The 23,524-nt window shown below is 46.3% G+C and overlaps 1 protein-coding gene and 1 non-coding gene across 2 annotated transcripts in view; one reads left to right on the forward strand and one right to left on the reverse strand.

The window, feature by feature from the left end:
* The window catches only part of LOC126199701 (uncharacterized), a 401,314-nt gene that overhangs the window by 35,029 nt on the left and 342,761 nt on the right, over positions 1 to 23,524 (forward strand). The window lies entirely within an intron of this gene.
* Trnas-gga (transfer RNA serine (anticodon GGA)) lies at positions 20,714 to 20,796 on the reverse strand. The gene is given in 2 exon segments: positions 20,714 to 20,745; positions 20,758 to 20,796. It is a non-coding gene; the product is annotated as a tRNA-Ser (tRNA).

Below are 23,524 nucleotides of genomic sequence, written 5' to 3' on the forward strand. Positions count from 1 at the left end.
AGTAGTTGGAAGTCCTCTGCAGAAGTGTTGACGGTGCTGGATATTGCGCACGAACTGACCTCTCGGTTATGTTCCCTAAATGTTCGATGGGATTCACGTCGGTCGATCTGGGTGGTCAAATCATTCGCTCGAACTATCCAGAATGTTCTTCAGGCCAATCGCGAACAATTCAGGGCTAGTGACATGGTACATCTACATCTACATGGATACTCTGCAAATAACACGTAACTGCCTGGCAGTTATTCCACTCTCTAACAACGCGCGGGAAAAGCGAACACCTGTATCTTTCCGTGCGAGCTCTGGTTTCCCTTATTTTATTATGACGATCGTTTTTCGCTGAGTAGGTCAGCGGCAAAGTTCCAGTACAGCACTCGTGGCTGCCGCATCGCGGTCGCGAAGTGGGGCCGAGGCAGTGCCAGATAAGTTTTACAGTCTGACGATAATTCATGGATTTGTAGTTTTAGCTTGACGATGTCGACTATGGACAAACGATAGATACTGTAATTCTGAAGAAGATTGGGTTATCCCGACCGAAACATAGGTAAATGCTAGGTAAGCGGTGCAACTGAGGCTGTTCATTATTAAAATTAATATTTGTACAGTTGCTGACAGGGCCGCAAAATGTTGAAAATATTTAAAATATTTTCGCATTCGGTGGAGAAAGTTAGTGATGGAAATTTGTTGAGAAGATTCCGCTGCAACGAAATCGCCTTTGCTTTAATGGTGTCCATCCCAAATCCTGTATCATCTCCGTGACACTCTCTCCCCTATTTCGCGATAATACAAAACGTGCTGTTCTTCTTTGAACTTTCTCGATGGACTCCTGTAATACTATCTGGTAGGGATCCCAGATCGCGCAGCAGTACTCCTAAAGAGGACGGACAAGCGTACCGTAGGTTCATTGCCATCCACAAAAATTCCCTCGTTGTTTGTAAACATGAAGTCCATGAATGGTTGCAGATGGTCTCCAAGTCGCCAACACAACGATTTACATTCAATGATCGGTTCAGTTGGATCGGAGGTCCCAGTCCATTCTGTCTGTTGTCTGTTTGTAGGTTTCCGCCCTCTGTCGGAGGCCAGACAGTATCGTTTAGTTGGCATGGTTGCGGTCTTTTTTCTTCAGAATGTTGTCTGGCGCCACTCGGTATCGCAGGCGTTGCCTGTTGCTAGTGGCAGCTGCAGTGGTTATCGATATGTAGTGACTATTGCCCTATCTATGGGGCGACGTCGTCGTTTTGCCGGGTCGTGTAAGTGGCGAGTTCGGTTGGCGACTCAGGAGAAGCCAGGTCCGCGCAGTGTGAGAACACGCCAGGACCGTTGGCAGCACACATCGACTGCCGGATGGAAGAGCTGTGGTCACGAGGATGCACGACTTCCTCGTAAAACGGATCCAGCAAGCTTTAAAATGAGTGCATTTCAGTCCAAATAGAGAAACGGGACTGATGACCTTCGCTGTTTAGTCCCCCTTAAACATCTCAACAAGAGAAACCTCCACCATTGTGATATCCCGCGATTCTCCAGTGACTTGGGTTCGTATTGCTGCTCGTAGTGTCGCCGAGGCGAAAACAATTAGAAATTGGTGGTAAGGACTATGGGACCAAACTGCTGAAGTCATCGGTCCCTAGGCTTACACGCTAATTAAACTAACTTAAACTAACGCTAAGGAATACATACACACCCATGTCCGAGGGAGGACTCGAACCTCCGACGGGGGGGGGGGGGGGGGGGGGAGCCATGCGAACCGTGACAAGACGCCTGAGACCGCACGGCGTCCCACGGCGCGGCTCGCGGAGGCGAAGAGCAGCGAGTGGAGTGCTCTGGGAAGGCGGATCTGATTAGCTTTCCCCGACTTCTTATTACTGTTTACTGCGTTCAACTTGTTACTATTTGTTAAGTTCAACCATCAGTAAATTTCTTGCCTGGTGGCCGCTAACGCCCCAGTTACCTGCCCTGGGGGTTAGTGTATGTAACTGCAGTGTACATTTCCTCGTCTTGCCGCTGCTGTCCGTATTCTGGACGTAGTGCAGAACGCCGGTTCCGGCTTTGGCGTATTGTTCCATCGTTCCATTTGGTTTATCAGACGTCAGGCCGGCCGCGGTGGTCTCGCGGTTCTAGGCGCGCAGTCCGGAACCGTGCGACTGCTACGGTCGCAGGTTCGAATCCTGCCTCGGGCATGGATGTGTGTGATGTCCTTAGGTTAGTTAGGTTTAAGTAGTTCTAAGTTCTAGGGGACTTATGACCACAGCAGTTGAGTCCCATAGTGCTCAGAGCCATTTGAACCATTTTTAGACGTCAGGTAGCTTCAGCAAGATTATCATTGGTCATTCGTTAGGCTGCCACTAGTGAGTTACCATCTTGTGAAGTGAATGCAACTCTTGGTTGCCTATCTCATCGCTCGCGAAAGTGTTTGTTGCCGGACCTTCTCAGAGGTCCCACACCATTTTGGAGCCACCACCAACACGCACAGTGCCTTGTTGTAAACCTAGGTCCATGGTATCTGGGGTCTGCACCACACTCGAACATGACCGTCAGCTCTCACCAACTTAAATCTGGACTCATGGGACAAGGCCAGTCTAGGGTTCGACCGACTTGGTCACGAGCATAGCAGAGGCCTTCCAGCGATGTCGTGCTGTTAACAAAAGCACTCGTGTCGATCGTCTGCTGCCATAGGCCGCTAACGCTGAATTTCGCCGCACTATCCTAATAATGCGTTCGTCGTACGTCCCACACTGGTTTCTGCGGTTATTTCACGCAATGTTGCTAGCCTGTTAGCACTGACAACTAAGCGAAAACGCCGCTGCTCTCGGTCGTTAACTGACTGCGTTGTCCGTGGTGAGAGGTACTGCCTGAAATCTGCAATTCTCGGTACCCTCTTGACACTGTGGATCTCGGAATATTGATTCCAGTAACGATTTCCGAAATGGAACGTCACATGCGTCTAGCTCGAATTACCAGCCGGCCGCTGGGGCCGAGCGGTTCTAGACGCTTCAGTTCGGAACCGCGCTCCTGCTACGATCGCAAGTTCCAATCCTGCCTCGGGCATGGATGTGCGTGCTGTCCTTAGTTCAGTTAGGTTTAAATAGTTCTAAGTCTAGGGAACTGATGGCCTCAGATGTTAAGTCCCATAGTGCTCAGAGCCATTTGAACCATTTCTTTCCAATTACCATTCTGCACTGAAAGTTTCTTAATTCCCGTCGTGCGGCCGCCGTTACATTGGAAACCTTTTGAGACGGACCACCTGAGAACATGTGACGGCTAGGATAATGCGCCGCCATCTGTATGTGCATATTGCTATCCCGTGGCTTCTGTCGCCTCAGTGTATGAAATAGGTGACCGAAGAGAATGTAAAAATCGCAGAAGGTTTAGTGTGTAATGACGCAGTTATCTCTCAATATTAGTAAGTGTAACCTACTGCGTATAACAAGGCGAAAATCCTCACTAATGTACGAGTACAAAATAAATGCCCAGTCTTTGGAAGTGGTAACTTCCGCCAAGTATCTGTGTGTGACTATTCGAAATTATCTCAAATGGAATGATCAGATTACACAAGTAACGGGTAAGGCAAACTCTAGATTGCGGTTTGTTGGTAGAATCCTGAAGCGATACAGTCCTTCAACAAAGGAAATAGTTACAATACGTTAGTTCGTCCAGTCTTATTGTTCGTCTGTTTTTTTTTTGGTCATGAGTCTACTGACTGGTTTGATGCGGCCCGCCACGAATTCCTTTCCTGTGCTAACCTCTTCAACTCAGAGTAGCACTTGCAACCTACGTCCTCAATTATTTGCTTGACGTATTCCAATCTCTGTCTTCCTCTACAGTTTTTGCCCTCTACAGCTCCCTCTAGTACCATGGAAGTCATTCCCTCATGTCTTAGCAGATGTCCTATCATCCTGTCCCTTCTCCTTATCAGTGCTTTCCACATATTCCTTTCCTCTCCGATTCTACCTAGAACCTCCTCATTCCTTACCTTATCAGTCCACCTAATTTTCAACATTCGTCTATAGCACCACATCTCAAATGCTTCGATTCTCTTCTGTTCCGGTTTTCCCACAGTCCATGTTTCACTACCATACAATGCTGTACTCCAGACGTACATCCTCAGAAATTTCTTCCTCAAATTAAGGCCGGTATTTGATATTAGTAGACTTCTCTTGGCCAGAAATGCCTTTTTTGCTATACCGAGTCTGCTTTTGATGTCCTCCTTGCTCCGTCCGTCATTGGTTATTTTACTGCCTAGGTAGCAGAATTCCTTAACTTCATTGACTTCGTGACCATCAATCCTGATGTTAAGTTTCTCGCTGTTCTCATTTCTACTACTTCTCATTACCTTCGTCTTTCTCCGATTTACTCTCAAACCATACTGTGTACTCATTAGACTGTTCATTCCGTTCAGCAGATCATTTAATTCTTCTTCACTTTCACTCAGGATAGCAATGTCATCAGCGAATCGTATCATTGATATCCTTTCACCTTGTATTTTAATTCCACTCCTGAACCTTTCTTTTATTTCCATCATTGCTTCCTCGATGTACAGATTGAAGAGTAGGGGCGAAAGGCTACAGCCTTGTCTTACACCCTTCTTAATACGAGCACTTCGTTCTTGATCGTCCACTCTTATTATTCCCTCTTGGTTGTTGTACATATTGTATATGACCCGTCTCTCCCTATAGCTTACCCCTACTTTTTTCAGAATCTCGAACAGCTTGCATCATTTTATACTGTCGAACGCTTTTTCCAGGTCGACAAATCCTATGAAAGTGTCTTGATTTTTCTTTGGCCTTGCTTCCATTATTAGCCGTAACGTCAGAATTGCCTCTCTCGTCCCTTTACTTTTCCTAAAGCCAAACTGATCGTCACCTAGCGCATTCTCAATTTTCTTTTCCATTCTTCTGTATATTATTCTTGTAAGCAGCTTCGATGCATGAACTGTTAAGCTGATTGTGCGATAATTCTCGCACTTGTCAGCTCTTGCCGTCTTCGAAATTGTGTGGATGATGCTTTTCCGAAAGTCAGATGGTATGTCGCCAGACTCATATATTCTACACACCAACGTGAATAGTCGTTTTGTTGCCACTTCCCCCAATGATTTTAGAAATTCTGATGGAATGTTATCTATCCCTTCTGCCTTATTTGACGGTAACTCCTCCAAAGCTCTTTTAAATTCCGATTCTAATACTAGATCCCCTATCTCTTCTAAATCGACTGCTGTTTCTTCTTCTATCACATCAGACAAATCTTCACCCTCATAGAGGCTTTCAATGTATTCTTTCCACATATCTGCTCTCTCCTCTGCATTCAACAGTGGAATTCCCGTTGCACTCTTAATGTTACCACCGTTGCTTTTAATGTCACCAAAGGTTGTTTTGACTTTCCTGTATGCTGAGTCTGTCCTTCCGACAATCATATCTTTTTCGATGTCTTCACATTTTTCCTGCAGCCATTTCGTCCTAGCTTCCCTGCACTTCCTATTTATTTCATTCCTCAGCGACTTGTATTTCTGTATTCCTGATTTTCCCGGAACATGTTTGTACTTCCTCCTTTCATCAATCAACTGAAGTATTTCTTCTGTTACCCATGGTTTCTTCGCAGCTACCTTCTTTGTACCTATGTTTTCCTTCCCAACTTGTGTGATGGCCCTTTTTAGAGATGTCCATTCCTCTTCAACTGTACTGCCTACTGCGCTATTCCTTATTGCTGTATCTATAGCGTTAGAGAACTTCAAACGTATCTCGTCATTCCTTAGTACTTCCGTATCCCACTTCTTTGCGTATTGATTCTTCCTGACTCATGTCTTGAACTTCAGCCTACTCTTCATTACTACTATATTGTGATCTGAGTCTATATCTGCTCCTGGGTACGACTTACAATCCAGTGTCTGTTCGTCTGTATGGGATCCCTACCAGTTCGGTTTGATTCAAGAGATTGAGAAGGTCCAAAGAAGAGCGGCAAGGTTCGTGACTGGTACATTTAGCCATCGCTAGAGTGTTTCAAGTCTCATAGAAAGTTTGAAGAGGGACACACTTGCAGATAGACGGCACGCTAAACGGAAGGGGCTGCTCACTAAATTTCGAAATCCGATATTCACCGAGGATGTAGAGCATATATTATAACCACCAACTTTCGAATCGCGCGATGATCAGCATTCAGAGATAAGGAAAATTAGAGCTCGTCCTGAGGCGTTCAGACAATCGTTTTTCCCTCGAGCGATCCGCGAGTGGAAGATGGTGGGGAGTGGGGGACGTGACTTTGGCGCGAATTGTGCCCTCCGCCACACACCGCTTCGTGGCTAGCGGAGTATATATGTATATAGATGTAGATGTACAGTGTGATACCTTGAGTAGGTTAATTGTACAGCAGTGTCGTAAAGAAGCGGACAGAGGAACAAGCAGTAGAGTCGGAAGAGCAAGACGTGGTTTCAACCTGGAAGCTCCTGTACTGATTGAACATTTACCGTACGAAATCTAACAGAGAAGAGAATGGCTAGAAATCAGAATACCTATTTGATATTCGAGGATCTAGATGAAGTTTAAACAAGTTGTAGGAGACTATGTTGAAGAATGATGGTCTGTAAGATCTACAACGGGCAGTCGTGTTTGGCCGTACCCATGGCCACAAGGTGTGTGAAGTTGTTGGATTTTTTGGTATTTCGCGGAGGACTGTTCAACCTGTCTACATGCAGTGGTGTCACACACTTGGCCGCGAAACGCAACGTCAGAATAATTGTAGTCGGGAAAGGATCCTGATTGACAGGGACCGGAGACACGTTCCACGGCTTGTGAATCAAAATCGCTTCCAAACCCGACAGGAATGAAGATCCATCCCAACCTGTTAGCGAGAGGACATTGCGACGGGAACTTCATGCGGTGAATATTTGGAGTCGGTCACTTCGCAAGAGGCCATTGTTCAAGCAGACATATAGAGCTGTGCGTCTTGAATGGGCCAGAAGCCATTGGACGTGGACGGTAGCTGACTGGCGGAATGTAATCGGGTCTGACGAATCAAATTTCTGCCTATTTTCAAAGGACGCACATCGTTGAGTGCACCGAAGGCCAAATGAAGCAATTCATCCTGAATGTGTGAAGGGTCAGGCTCAAAGCGAAGGTGGGTCTGTGATGTTTTGGGGGTTTGATTCTTACCATGAACTGGGCCCGCTTACAGAGGTGACCACTAAAATGAATCAGCATGTTTATTTAAAGATTTCGAATGATCAGGTGTTGCCTTTCAGTCAATATCTGCATGATGAGTGTGCTACTGATACCCCTACTTTTCAAGGCGAAAACAGCAGAGTTCATCAGGCTGGAAGAATATGTGACTGATTTTCCGAAGACTCTCCCACGCTATCACAGCTCGATTGCTTGAAATAAGACAGTCTAGGTTGCAAAATCTTTCATATTTACAGAAAAGGACGCGTTTCGCCCTTTTCGGGCAGCATCAGATTGGCGTAAAAATTAATGTAGTAAACGAACATTCGTCCAGTAAAGCCCACATTAATAATTGACGAATGTTGTTTTTAATTTTTACGCCAGTCTAATGGTGGCCCAAAAGGGCGAAACGCGTCATTTCCTGTAGATAAAAAATATTTTGCAGCCGAGCCTGTCTTACAAGGGGAGGCCGCCAATTGTGAAATTCAGATTCGATTCATACTGCGCATAATAAAAGCTCATGGCCAGAGGTGTAATGTGGCAAAGCACCAAGATGCACTTCTCAGCCGTTGTCGAGAAAATCGACAGTTAAAAGAAACCGTTGCGGTGAAATACTCTCTACGATTAATAATTTTCCACGGCGTCGTGGCGCAGCGGTAAGCGCTCGGGTTTGTAATCAGAAGGTCGCCGGATCGAATCTCGCCCCATGCAACTTTTTTTTTTAGTATTTGCTTTTGTAATTCAAATGTGTATATATGTATACACACACACACACATTTTATATATATATATATATATATATATATATATATATATATATATATATATATATATAAAATTCCCGGCAATCAGTTGCAACAATTATGCATATAATAAGTTGTTGAAAGTCGTTTGTCGTGGAAAAACTGGCGACTTCGAACATCATTATGTTTTCCGCAAACAAAGTTGTATTTCACAAATGTTATTAATTGTCTTCATAATGTTAACCACGTATAGTTAACGGAAGACGTAGAAACGATATTCCGAAACGAATACGTATAGCGTAAGTCAAACGTTCGAATTAGAATAGAGACCCCACGAACACAAATTCGCTGTGGCAGGTATGAAATATAAACTCCGTTACTCGCTCGTTACACTTGAAGGACAGATGTTGAATGGGCCGAAAACGAGCCGCCGCATAACAGCGTAGTTGCCTGCTAACTTCGAAAGAAGGTAGATGCGGTCCCTAGCGCAACTTATAACATCGTCGAAAATCAGTGCGGACGGGAGAGCTTTGGTACACCCTGTTAAACAAACGTAAAAATGGAGGCGGTACTACTGGAGAGCGATCCGCCAACATGCATAAGCAATTTATATATATATATATATATATATATATATATGAATTACAAAAAACTAATAATAAAAGAAATTGCATGGCGCGAGATTCGATCCGGCGACCTTCGGATTACGAACCCGAGCGCTTACCGCTGTGCCACGACGCTGTAGAAAACTACTAATCGTAGAGAGTATTTCACCGCAACGCTTTCTTTTAACTGTCGATTTTCTCGACAACGGCTGAGAAGTGCATCTTGGTGCTTTGCCACATTACACCTCTGGCCATGAGCTTTTATTATGCGCAGTATGAATCGAATCTGAATTTCACAATTGGCGGCCTCCCCTTGTTAGTTCAAGAAACTCATAACGGGTTGCTGTACCAGGGGCCCTCAATGTAACGGAACACATTTTACGTCTCCACTGGCCTGCAGAATCACACAACTTGAAGCCCATAGAAAATCTGTGGGACAGTTTTGGAAAAGTGGGCAAAACGCCGACATCAGCACGCCCGCAGCTTGGTGGAACTTCGTGATCAGCGAGTGTCTTAACGTGGATGCGACGTACCTGCATAACTTTGTGGACTCACTTCCTAATCAAATACAGGCGGTTACCAAGGCCAGGGACTGAAATACACAGCACTAAATTATGCTTGTAATAATTTCTCCATGGGTGACCAGTTTTTTTGTCCGGTAAGCTTATTAGCTGTGAAAGAGTTGTACAGCGGATGCACGACTTACGTAAGGAGGGGTAAACAGGTATCTCGTCTAATTTAGAATCACGTAAGGACTCGTAGAAGGATGTACTTTAGCTCTCACTCTGTTCAAAATGTGTTTAGAGGTATCTTTACAAGAACTGAAACGTGAATTCTTTGGCATGTGAAATCCAGATCGAACAGATACCTTGTATGCACTACCTTTTGCGGACGGCCAAGTGATCATTGCAGCAGATGCTGAAGATATGGAATATATGTCCTGGAAACTCAGAAAACAATGTGAGCAACGGGGTCTTTCAATAAATCTTGCCAAAACTGAATGTCTGGCAGTGATAAGAAACGAGGCAATGAATATGAAATTGACGCTGGCAAGATAAAAGGACGTAAAGCTTTTAAATATCTTGGGGTAACATTGTCTGTAAGTGCATAGAGCACAGAAAAAATAAAAAAAAAATTATGTTCTACAAGGCAGGAAAGCAATCCGACAGTTAAATTGTGGCTTATGGAATAAAAACCTAAAATACTAAAATACTATGCAGTTGTGGAAAGTCTTGGAACGTATGGGTCAGGGACCTGGGAAGTTAATAAAAGAAATAAACAGAGGCTTCTTGCAATGGAAATGGACTGCTGGAGAAGCGGTAGAGAAATATTGAGATTGGATCACAGAAGAAATGAGGAAATACGGAGGAAAATGGAAGTTGAAAAGATTATTATAGACAAAATTGAAACGAAAGGGCTAGATTGTCATGGGAATTTTGAAAAGATGGATGGTACAAGGTGGGCGAAAAGAGTGTCGAGTGGGCACCCCTTGGAACAGGAAAAAGAGGTAGACGATCAAGAACACGGAAATGGGAATCACGTGAATCGATGCAAAGTAGAGATATGAGGTATGGAGATTGGATGGACTAGAAACGGGTACAGCTGCATTAAACTCGCACGCACACACACACACACACACACACACACACACACACACACACACACACACACACACAAACAACAACACACACACACACACACACACACACACACACACACACACACACACGCGCGCGCGCGCGCGCGCGCGCGCGCGCATATGCAAATTATTAGCTTTTCAGAGCATTCACACAAGGTTGGCGCCGGTGGCGACACATATAACGTGCTGACATGAGGAAAGTTTCCAACCGATTCCTCATACACAAACAGCAGTTGACCGGCGTTGCCTGGTGAAACGTTGTTGTGATGCCTCGTGTAAGGAGGAGAAATGCGTATCATCACGTTTCCGACTTTGATAAAGATCGGATTGTAGCTTATCGCGATTGTGGTTTATCGTATCGCGACATTGCTGCTCGCGTTGGTCGAGATCCAATGACTGTTAGCAGAATATGGAATAGGTGGGTTCGGGAGGGTAATACGGAACGCCGTGCTGGATCCCAACGGCCTCGTATCACTAGCAGTCGAGATGACAGGCATCTTATCCGCATGGCTGTAACAGATCGTGCAGCCACGTCTCGATCCCTGAGTCAAGAGATGGGGACGTTTGCAAGACAACCATCTGCACGAACAGTTCGACGACGTTTGCAGCAGCATGGACTATCAGCTCGGAGACCATGGCTGCGGTTACCCTTGACGCTGTATCACAGACAGGAGGGCCTGCGATGATGTACTCAACGATAAACCTGGGTGCACGAATGGCAAAACGTCATTTTTCGGATGAATCCAGATTCTGTTTATAGCATCTTGATGGTCGCATCCGTGTATGGCGACATTGCGGTGAATGCACATTGGAAGCGTGTATTGGTCATCGCCATACTGGCGTATCACCCGGCGTGATGGGCCGGCCGGAGTGGCAGTGCGGTTCTGGGCGCTACAGTCTGGAACCGAGCGACCGCTACGGTCGCAAGTTCGAATCCTTCCTCGGGCATGGATGTGTGTGATGTCCTTACGTTAGTTAGGTTTAATTAGTTCTAAGTTCTAGGCGACTGATGACCTCAGAAGTTAAGTCGCATAGTGCTGAGAGCCATTTGAACCCGGCGTGATGATATGGCGTGCCATTGGTTACACGTCTCGGTCACCTCTTATCCACATTGACGGCACTTTGAATAGTGGACGTTACATTTCAGATGCGTTACGACCCGTGGCTCTAACCTTCATTCTATCCCTGCGAAACCCTTCATTTCAGCAGGATAATGCACGACCGCATGTTGCAGGTCCTGTACGGGCCTTTCTGGATACAGAAAATGTTCGACTGCTGCCCTGGTCAGCACATTCTCCAGACCTCTCACCAATTGAAAACGTCTGGTCAGTGGTGGCCGAGCAACTGGCTCGTCACAATACGCCAGTCACTAGTTTTGATGAACTGTGGTATCGCGTTGAAGTTGCATGGCCAGCTCTACCTGTACACGCCATCCAAGCTCTGTTTGACTCAATGGCCAGGCGTATCAAGGCCGTTATTAGGACCCGAGGTGGTTGTTCTGGGTACTGAGTTCTCAGGATCTATGCACCCAAATTGCGCAAAAATGTAATCACATGTCAGTTCTAGTATAGTATATTTGTCCAATAAATACCCGAAATTTGACGTTTCATAGTTTATCTCTACTTTGTGTGGGATCACACATTTAGATGGGGTTACCGAACTATTACGACGTATTGGTTGTACTGGGTAGTCTCATTAGAACACCTCTGTTTTGAGGATAATTTCGCACTGAGTCTGACAGGAGGGAGAACAAGTGCCTCCGTAGTCTTTGAAAGGGACACGAGCTGAGGGCTGGAGACATGGCAGTTTTTATGGTTCTGAAAAGACTGGACGATGGGAGCGTTTACTGCATAGGCCTGCCACCCTGTGGAGAAGTCAGTGGAATGGGCCCCTCATGGCGCCTCTGCTTTTGCTAAGAAAGAGCCGTGGGCGAGGCACCGCTGAAAGATTTAGATCATAGACATAGCAGCCTACAAGCGCTGGTATCAGCCCTTTTAGCACAGAGGTAAATGCAAGGATTGCCTGCCACAGAAGCGAGCTAACAGTTGCAGAAGTTCTCGCGCTAGACGCCAGGGCGAATTGGAGTCACAAGGCAGTGAAACGAACCTGGTTGGCTGAATCTGTAGTCGGAGGAGGAATTACAGTTTGTTGTAGAAGTTTCTGTCGATCTGAGTATGAGCTGGAAGTGGTTTGCTGACTGCTTCATGACTCCTAGAGTGGGAGTAAGGTATACCGTTTGTAACGGGCGTGGTGACTGCCTGCGAGGTTTGCTCTAAACTGGGCACTGCACATCGAAGAATCCTACGTGGCAGGAGTCGACACACATCGCTGGATACCGTTGCGAGACATTGCTGGCAAGGCCCCAGTGAACAGTCTCACTGTTAGATTTGATAGAGTGCTGATTTCGCCAGTAGGCACGGCATCTGTCACCAGAGAAACGAATCTGTGCTTCTTTGTGGAGACTGAGGCATTACGATATGCCTCTATACGACGGCACACTTGCGTCGAGTTTCTTCTCCTGGCTTATGAGCAAGCAGAGCCCTCGATTCGTGTCCAGCATTGTACTGAAGTAGTTTCGACCCTAGGAGTTTGCGGACGCCACGGAAGGCAATTGGTCTGGACGACGGCCGGCACCACTGCCCAGATCGGCGCTGCAGCACCGCCCTTCACACCACTGAACTCGCCGATACACGCACCGAGGCGCGGCAGACAGGGACTCTTTAACAGTAAATGTGTTAAGTTCTATTGATTATCAGAATGAAATTTTCACTCTGCAACGGAGTGTGCGCTGATATGAAACTTCCTGACAGATTAAAACTGTGTACCGGACCAAGACTCGAACTCGGGACCTTTGCCTCTCGCGGGCACGTGCTCTACTGCCTGAACTACCCAAGCACGACTCACGACCCGTCTTCACAGCTTCAGTTCTCTCAGTAACTCGTCTCCTACCTTCCAAACTTCACAGAATCTCTCCTGCGAACCTTGCGCAACTAACACTCCTGGAAGAAAGGCTATTGCGGAGACTTGGCTTAGCCACAGGCTGGGAGATGTTTCCAGAATGAAATTTTCACTCTGCAGCGGAGTGTGCGCTGATATGAAACTCAGTGCCTAGGGCACTTCCCCGCGAAACGCAGAGGTGCCGTGTTCGAATCTCGGTGCGGCACACAGTTTTAATCTGTCAGGAAGTTTTGACATCAGTGTACACTCCGATGCAGAGTGAAAATTTCATCCTGGAAACATTCCCCAGACTGTGGCTAAGCCATGCCTCCGCAATATCCTTTCTTCTAGGTGTGTTTGTTCTGCAAGGTACGCAGGAGAGCTTCTGTGAAGTTTCGAACGTAGGAAACGAGCTACTGGCAGAATTGGGGCTGTGAAGACGTGCCGTGAGGCGTGCTTGGATAGCTCAGCCAGTAGAGCACTTTCCCGCGAAAGGCAAAAGTCCCGAGTTCGAGTCTCGGACCATCACACAGTTTTAATCTGTAAGGAAGTCCCATTGATTTGATCACAGAGCTCTTTATTGTCAGTGCCAGTCAGGGGGTGGAGGCTTGCGTAACATAGATGCTAATCAGTATCAACCATTTAGTGTTAACGTCGAATAAACGGGGGGGGGGGGGGGGGGCGATTTCGATTAAAGACATACATGTTTTGCCGCTCTCAAATTTAGATTGATGACTAGGAATTAGTGCTCTAGGTAAGTACTTATTGAATTTGGATATTTTTCTTCGAGTGTTGTTTCTACAATAAACATCTTGTCAACACCTGTTGTTCTACTTGTCCTAGGTTTACTTTCTAAATACCTATCCTGATTTAGTTAAAGTAGAGGTTGGGGAAGTAATTCACTTGAACCATACACATACCGCATGCTACCAATACATCACATTGCACTCTGGGGTAGCATTGGAACCTATTGGAGAAAGTACAGTCATACGGGTCAACGGCCTTGCTGCGGTGGTAACACGGTTTCCTGTCAGATCACCAAAGTTAAGCGCTTTCGGGCTTGGCTATCACTTGTATGGGTCACCGTCTGGCTCTGCTGAGTGCTGTTGACAAGCGCAGTGTACTCAGCCCTTGTGAGGCCAGTTGAGGACTGAGAATTAGCGGCACCGGTCACGGAAACTGACAACGGCCGGGAGAGCAGTGGGCTGACCACACGCTCGTCGGTATCTGCATCTGGTGACGTCTAAGAGCTGAGGATGACGTGGCGGCAGGTCGGTACCGCTGGGTCATCAAGGCCTGTTCGGACGGTATTTGTTTGTTTTGTACAGTCACATGGAATATACAACAAAACTTTTTTTACTGAATTGAGGGTTTCTTGGCAGGGAGTAAGCAGCATGTTATGTTCGATGAAGAGTCATCGACGGACGTGGAAATAATTTCAGCTGTGCGCCTCTTATGTATGCTGGAATGCTCGCTGTTCGTGTTGTAACATATTTACGTCAAGAAGCGTCAGAACAACACGATATCAGGTTGGCGGGCTCTTGTCAGGACGTCGCTCTCTGTCTATTTCCTCTGCCTGAGCAGCATTACGCCGAACTTCAAACTCAAGAAAAGAAAAATAATGATGTCTCGGGTTCTTCGGCCGACGTTCGTCTGATGATTTTACTGACGTTTCGCCAGCATGAGTGGCTGGCATTGTCATAGCTTAACCCTCCAAGGTCAGTAAAATCATCAGACGAACGTCGGCCGAAGAACCCGACACAGAAGCAAATAGGCAGTTTGTCAACAAGTTGCCACGAAAGCCTTAAGTTTTGTAAAAATAACGATGTTGCACTTACATATCAACGTCCACCTTTGCTGTACGCAACATGTCTTTTAATAGTACTACAGTACCGTACTACGTGTACTTGTAAATAAAAAACTATTTTGCTGTTGCTTTTCTGGTGACTTAAATTCTCCAAAGATGAGGAGCATTTTTATCTTCTCTTCGTTTGTGTGCACTGTACTCGGACATACCTTTTACTGGAGACGGTTGACTGGATGATAGGTGTGCATCTCCCTTGTGTTTCCATTTTATTGTCACCTCCAGCTAGTAGACGACTTACGACAGGTATCTGCACTGTTTTCTACTACTGTAGAGCAAGATCAGTTTTGTGTTACGTTTTTAATAACGCCATGTTGACGTGACTGGTATGCTCTGATACGTTTTCGGACAGGTCTAGAGGAGAGTTAAAAGAAATAGAGAGTGCTACTGCAAAAAGATGCACTGCTGTTTGTATCTTCGTAATGAACAGAGACACAATCGTACTAGTTAATGTCCCACTGGTACCAAACAACATTCATTTGATACATTTTTTTATTTTATTTCTACGCAGAAAGTTACTTGCGTTCATTTCAGAATGAAACCTTCACTCTGCAGCGAAGTGTACGCTCATATGAAACCTTTTGGCAGAGTAAGCTGTTTGCCACACTGGAACTCGAACCAGGGACTTTCGTCTTTTGTGGGCAAGTGTTCTACCAATTGACCTACACGAGTCCGATTCATGAGCCGTCCTCACAGGTTTGCTACCGTCCGTACCTCATCTCCTGCCTTCCAACTTTCACGAGAGTTCTCCTGCGGAACCTAACGGTCTAGCACTCGCGGAACAAGGGATATTGCGGAGACGGGGCCTAAACACACCTTGGGGGATTGTTTCCAGAATGAAATTTTCACTCTGCAGTGCAGTGTGCGGCGGTATGGAACTTCATGGGAGATCAAAACTGTGTGCCGGGCGGGCCTCGAACCCAGTACCTTTACTTTTCGCTGGAAAATTCTCTACAAGCTGAGCTACTGGGGCTCAGTCACGACCCATCCTCAGAGCTTCATTCCCCCAATCCCCGGCTGAACAATCTCTTCGCAGTATCCTTTCTCCCAGAAGTGTTATTCCCCCAAGTTTCGCCGGAAAACTTCCGTGAAGTTTTGAAAGTACGAGATGACGTACTGGCGGAAAAAAAGCTGTGAGGAGGGGTCGTGAGTCGTGCTTGGGTAGCACAGTTCGTAGAGCATTTTCCCGCCAAACTTAGAGGTTACAGGTTCGAGGGCCGCTGTGGAAGGCACTTTTGATCTACCAACAAGGTGTTTATTTAAAGTCGTTAAAAAAATGGGACATCCTGTATATGTCCTGTATCCTCAAGCTGTGGGCCTATGGGGTATCGTCTCAGTTGTGCGACTGCATTCTTCATTTCCTGCCAGGAAGGTCGCAGTTCGTAGTAATAATCATCGAGTAAAACTGAAGTGATATCAGGTGTTCCACAGGGAAGCCTCCTGGGACCTCTGCTGTTCCTGATCTATATAAATGACCTGGGTGACAATCTGAACAGTTCTCTTAGGTTGTTCGCAGATGATGCTGTAATTTACCGTCTAGTAAGGTCATCCGAAGACCAGTATCAGTTGCAAAGCGATTTAGAAAAGATTGCTGTATGGTGTGGCAGGTGGCAGTTGACGCTAAATAACGAAAAGTGTGAGGTGATCCACATGAGTTCCAAAAGAAATCCGTTGGAATTAGATTACTCGATAAATAGTACAATTCTCAAGGCTGTCAATTCAACTAAGTACCTGGGCGTTAAAATTACGAACAACTTCAGTTGGAAAGACCACATAGATAATATTGTGGGGAATGCGAGCCAAAGGTTGCGTTTCATTGGCAGGACACTTAGAAGATGCAACAAGTCCAGTAAAGAGACAGCTTACACTACACTCGTTCGTCCTCTGTTAGAATATTGCTGCGCGGTGTGGGATCCTTACCAGGTGGGATTGACGGAGGACATCGAAAGGGTGCAAAAAAAAGGCAGCTCGTTTTGTATTATCACGTAATAGGGGAGAGAGTGTGGCAGATATGATACGCGAGTTGGGATGGAAGTCATTAAAGCAAAGACGTTTTTCGTCGCGGCGAGGTCTATTTACGAAATTTCAGTCACCAACTTTCTCTTCCGAATGCGAAAATATTTTGTTGAGCCCAACCTACATAGGTAGGAATGATGATCAAAATAAGATAAGAGAAATCAGAGCTCGAACAGAAATGTTTAGGTGTTCGTTTTTCCCGCGCGCTGTTCGGGAGTGGAATGGTAGAGAGATAGTATGATTGTGGTTCGATAAACCATCTGCCAAGCACTTAAATGGAATTGCAGAGTAATCATGTAGATGTAGATGTGGATGTCATAATTGTGGGCAAATACGAGAAAACCAGGAGATTTCCCCTAAGCGGCGAACCGCACTCTCTAGTTTGGTTGAGGATGACTATGAATGAGAGCCGGGGAAACGGCAACCCGCAACCCTCCGGCGCCAAGTGTGCCACACGTGTAACGGCACGCCACGCCCACCTGTGGGCGGTGCTCAGGAGCAGCAGAGGTCCCAGGACGCTTCCATGGGGAACACCTGATATCACTTCAGTTTCACTCGATGATTATTACTACGAACTGCGACCTTCCTGGCAGGAAATCACGAATCCAGTCGCACAACTGAGACGATACCGTGTCTTCGCTTCCGTCCCTTACGCTCCCTGACTATGCAAAGTTCGGAGAAAAGATACTTTGTTATAGCTTTGTAGCACCGAGTAAAGGCCGATAAAACAGTAAGTGGAGCAGAGGCTGAAGCCTAAGGCCGTCGGTACACTGACCGTGTATTCGGACGTCAACGTACCGAGTTCCCGGCAGTCCAGCGTGGAAAAAGCACGTAGCGGAGTTTTCCTGTACGTGAAGAGCAATATATAGATGTCAGAACGTAGATCAGTGGGATGAAAGGACGCCACTTACGTGACATGACGCCATCTCTCTTCAGTACAGAATCGGGAGGCGCCGTGTTGGCTTGCAGTTGAAGTCGATATTTGGTGGATATTATACATCGATCAGCCGAAACATCATGCCCACTGCCCACTGCGACGTTGGATGCTGCCTGGTGCTGTTGTGGGGGTGTGACGCGGCAAGAAAAGTGTGTAAGCGGAGCAGACACGGAAGGGGCGCCACCCTAGCGAAGCTGTGGGCTGAAAATGGGGAAATCCGTTGAGGTAAGCGACTCTGACAAAGGGCAGATTATTATTGCGCAGTGCCTGTGAACGAGTATCTAGGAAATGGCGAATCTGGTCGAATGTTCACGTGCTACTGACGTAAACATCTACAGAAAGATACACGAGGTGTGGCTAGAAAAAAACCGGACTAGTACTGGTGAAACAATAAAACGAATGCAATAAGGCTGAAAGTCGCGTGGCCTGTCACGTGACTCTCGCTCCGCCTACTGATCGAGTTTCATCTGCCTCCTGCACTCAGTCTGCCCGTGGCGTCTGTTTTAAGTAGTTGACGTTTTGTCTGTGCGTCGGAAAATGTTGAGTGTACAGAAAGAACAGCGTGTTAACATCAAATTTTGTTTCAAACTAGGAAAATCTGCAAGTGAAACGTTTGTAATGTTACAACAAGTGTACGGCGATGATTGTTTATCGCGAACACAAGTGCTTGAGTGTTTTAAACGATTTAAAGATGGCCTGAAGACACCAGTGATGACACTCGCACTGGCAGACCATTGTCAGCAAAAACTGATGCAAACATTGAAAAAATCGGTAAACTTGTTCGACACTTTCCTTGTCAACTCCTGTTAACTCAGACACTGCTCTGATTGTTAAACGGCGATCTTGTCGAACAAGTTTACCGATTTTTTCAATGTTTGCATCAGTTTTTGCTGACAATGGTCTGCCAGTGCGAGTGTCATCACTGGTGTCTTCGCGGCCATCTTTAAATCGTTTAAACCACTCAAACACTTGTGTTCGCGGTAAACAATCATCGCCGTACACTTGTTGTAACATTAAAAACGTTTCACTTGCAGATTTTCCTAGTTTGAAACAAAATTTGATGTTAACACGCTGTTCTTTCTGTACACTCAACATTTTCCGACGCACAGACAAAACGTCAACTACTTAAAACAGACGCCACGGGCAGACTGAGTGCAGGAGGCAGATGAAACTCGAGCAGTAGGCGGAGCGAGAGTCACGTGACAGGCCACGCGACTTTCAGCCTTATTGCATTTGTTTTATTGTTTCACCAGTACTAGTCCGGTTTTTTTCTAGCCACACCTCGTAGGTCAGTGAAACTACCACTAGGTTGTATATTGTTGGACGCCCACGAATCTCCAAAGATCGTGGGGCTCGGATGCTTGTCTGTTCCGTAAAGTAGGATAAATGGTGATATGTGGCATCTCTGCCAAAAGAGCACAATGCTTGTGCACACACAAGTGTTTCGGAACACCGTTAATCGTACATTGTTGAATATGGAACTCCGCAGCAGACCACCCTTACATGTTCACATGATGACCCAATAACATCGTTAATTACAGTTGAAGTGGCTATGAGACCATCGGGATTCGATCGTCGATCATTGGAAAGGTGCGGCTCTTCGGGAGAATTACATTTTTACCACACCGCGCGGCCGCTACGGTCGCAGGTTCGAATCCTGCCTCGGGCATGGACGTGTGTGATGTCCTTAGGTTAGTTAGGTTTAAGTAATTCTAAGTTCTAGGGGACTGATGACCTCAGATGTTGAGTCCCATAGTGCTCAGAGCCATTTGAACCATTTTTACCACACGAAGTCGATGGTCGTCTCCACAAACAGTCATCGAGGTGAACGACGCCTCAAAACAAATAGTGTGTCACGGGCGAAGGCTGGTGGAAGCAGCATTATGCTACGGGAGACATTCTGATGCGTTTGCTTGGGGCTTGTGGTAGTAATCGAAGACACACTGACAGCTGCGAACCACCTGCACCCTTTCATGCTTGATATCCTTCCCGACGGCGATGCCATCTTTCAGCTGTATAATTATCCATGTCTCGCAGCCAGAACCATGCTACAGTGGTTTGAGGAGTATTACAGTGAACTCGTGTTGGTGACTCGGGGACCAAATTTGCCTGATATAAATCCTATGGAACCCATCCAGGCCATTTTCGGGTGCCATCACCGCGTACGCAAATCAGCGGCTTGTTATTTACGCGAGTTGCATAACCTGTGGATACACATCTAATACCACTTACCTCCACAAACGTACGATCAATCTGTCGTTCTTTCCGACAGTTTTGCGAACTGTGACCTCTCTGACGGGAAACCACAAATGTGGTTGCCCACCTGAGACAATACGACACAGGCACGCAATATGATTAGAAGTCGCTTGTGAGGCACGGATTAGGGCAGAACATCAGAAATGTTTGTTCCATGCGCCCTTCTTCGCGTTCTGTGGCCGGCCGGTGTGGCCGTGCGGTTCTAGGCGCTACAGTCTGGAATCGCGTGACTGTTACGGTCGCAGGTTCGAATCCTGCCTCGGGCATGGGTGTGTGTGATGTCCTTAGGTTAGTTAGGTTTAAGCAGTTCTAAGTTCTAGGGGACTGATGACCTCAGACGTTAAGTCCCATAGTGCTCAGAGCCATTTGAACCATTCGGTGCCGGCAGGGATGGCCGAGAGGTTCTAGGCGCTACAGTGTGGAACCGCGAGACCGCTACGGTCGCAGGTTCGAATTCTGCCTCGGGCAGTTCAAATGGCTCTGATCACTATGGGACTTAACGTCTGAGGTCATCAGTCCCCTAGAACTTAGAACTACTTGAACCTAACTAACCTAAGGACATCAGACACATACATGCCGGAGGCAGGATTCGAACCTGCGACCGTAGCGGTCGCGCGGTTCCAGACTTAGCGCCTAGAACCGCTCGGCCACCCCGGCCGGCTTAGGCATGTTAATGCGTTTTGCTTTTGGTATTTCCATATTCCCCCCACTCCCCACCCTCCCCTCCCCTTGCAGGCGTACGATGTCTTGGGTTATGAGCCGCTAGAGTTTGCTAACGACCTACTCCTTAAATTTATTGCACGGAGTGTTCAAAAAGTCTCCCCGCAGTGCAGCATGATTGTTAGCCGCGTGTGCCGTATGCCGCAGTGAGTATACCGAAATGAAACTCAGTGAAATACAAGTTATTAATTTATTGAATATTCATTTTTACTTACAAATTTTCACATTAGGTGTTGGAAGTCTTTCCCCTGTTGTTGAATACACAATTCAATTCGTCTAATCATGTTTCCAAACACAAGCTGTAACATTTCTTCTGTAACAGAAGCAGTGAAAGTGGATATTGCAGTTTTCAGTTCATCGACGGATTTTGGACGGTTTTTACAGACAGTTGCTTTCGCTGCACCCCAGAAGAATAAGTCAGGTGGTGTTAGGTGAGGCGATCGTGGAGGCCAAAGTCCCTGAGAAATTATGCGATCACCAAAAACATCAGCAAACAGAGACATTGAAACGCGAGGTGTATGCGCGGTTGCACCATCTCGTTTAAAATAACCGTTCAGTATTTCACTTAACACAAGTTCTCCTATGAATGGGTGCAGAATATCACTGCAGTATCGTTGTGCATTTATTGTTTCGTTGTAAAATATGGGACCCATAATCCGACGTCTAGTAATTGCAAACCAAACTCCTATTTTCACAGAATGAAGTGGTTTCTCATGAGTACACAATGGATTTGCAGTACTCCACACACGAGAATTTTGCGAGTTCATGTACCCTGATAAATGAAACCACGCCTCATCAGTGAAAAACGTTTCATTAAGAATATCTCTTCTATTTTGTTGAACGAAATTTTTGAACCGTTGACAGTAATGCAGTCTCTTGCCATGGTCAGTATTTTTCAGTTCTTGCACGACTGACGCTTTGTATGGGAAAAGTTCTAATTGTTTTCCATACAGCTGTGTTGGCCGTTCCGACACTAACATCGACTTCCTGGGCAAATTTTCTTACTGACTTGTTCGGACACATGGACATTTTATCGGAAATATCGAGCAGTTTATCCTTAGACAAAATGCTAGGACGACCACATCTCGGTGCATCTGTCACTGAACCCGTACTTCGAAATTTGGTACTCAAATCTCGCACAGTATCGCGATGTGGGAGTGTTGTCTCCGGGAAAATCGAATTAAATGTTTGACGAACTGGCGCTGTGTATTTACCGCCAGCTTTGAACACTTTTCCGACTAAAAACACACGTTCTTCAATGGTTAGCATTTTAACAGTGACCAAAACGAAACAAACGAACAAAGGAACAAATATTAAACGTTCACGTCAACACGTAACGACACGCACCAACGATACTACTGGCGCTGACTGAGACAAACGAAACGTCGAATGTTGGGAGAGTCCACTTGAAGGGAAGTAACCCTGGTAGACGGACAATCATACGGCACGCGCGGCTAAAAATCATACGGCACTACGGAGAGACTTTTTAGCACCCTGTACTTGCGTCTGTGTATCCTAGTTTTTGAGCTGTATTTTCTTCGCGCGTTCATCCATGAAGCCCCTTTGAGGTACTCTGTTGACACCAGCGACTTGGCGACCTCAGCTGACGTCAATAAGTCAATAATGTCGACTACATTTCACTTCGTGTCAGTGAGCGGAACGACAGCAGCAGAGCCGTAAATTACGCTGTTGGCGCATCCATTGTAGGAAACGAAGGCGATGACCCGCACGGCAGGACCTCGGAGTGAGTACAGTTCCAGGCAGCTGGCAGCTCGGCGCTAACAGTTTGCCGTTTAGCGACTAACGCAGCTGCAGCCCTGCTGGTGCAGTTGGCGGTTGGTCAGCGCCCTCGAGCCGTTTGCAGCAGGTCCACCGAAATCGCGCCGAACTGATCCAACCCTAATCAATATTTACGTAAAAAGTATTTCTGTCACTCACAGTACCTTGTTTTAGTCCTATAAGTGATGTTTTATTTCTTTTTTTATATACGCTGGCGTGCAGAACCTAACTGCGAAAGGAAATTTCATATGCTGTATCACTGTCAAGTAAAATACAGGGTGTTACAAAAAAGGTACGGCCAAAGTTTCAGGAAACATTCCTCACACACAAATAAAGAAAAGATGTTATGTGGACATGTGTCCGGAAACGATTACTTTCCATGTTAGAGCTCATTTTAGTTTCGTCAGTATGTACTGTACTTCCTCGATTCACCACCAGTTGGCCCAATTGAAGGAAGGTAATGTTGACTTCGGTGCTTGTGTTGACACGCGACTCATTGCTCTACAGTACTAGCATCAAGCACATCAGTACGTAGCATCAACAGGTTAGTGTTCATCACGAACGTCGTTTTGCAGTCAGTGCAATGTTTACAAATGCGGAGTTGGCAGATGCCCATTTGATGTATGGATTAGCACGGGGCAATAGGCGTGGCGCGGTACGTTTGTATCGAGATAGATTTCCAGAACGAATGTGTCCCGACAGGAAGACGTTCGAAGCAATTGATCGTCGTCTTAGGGAGCACGGAACATTCCAGCCTACGACTCGCGACTGGGGAAGACCTAGAACGACGAGGACACCTGCAATGGACGAGGCAATTCTTCGTGCAATTGACGATAACCCTAATGTCAGCGCCAGAGAAGTTGCTGCTGTACAAGGTAACGTTGAC

The sequence above is a fragment of the Schistocerca nitens genome, chromosome 8 (assembly GCF_023898315.1).
Source record: "Schistocerca nitens isolate TAMUIC-IGC-003100 chromosome 8, iqSchNite1.1, whole genome shotgun sequence".
Classification (NCBI taxonomy): domain Eukaryota; kingdom Metazoa; phylum Arthropoda; class Insecta; order Orthoptera; family Acrididae; genus Schistocerca; species Schistocerca nitens.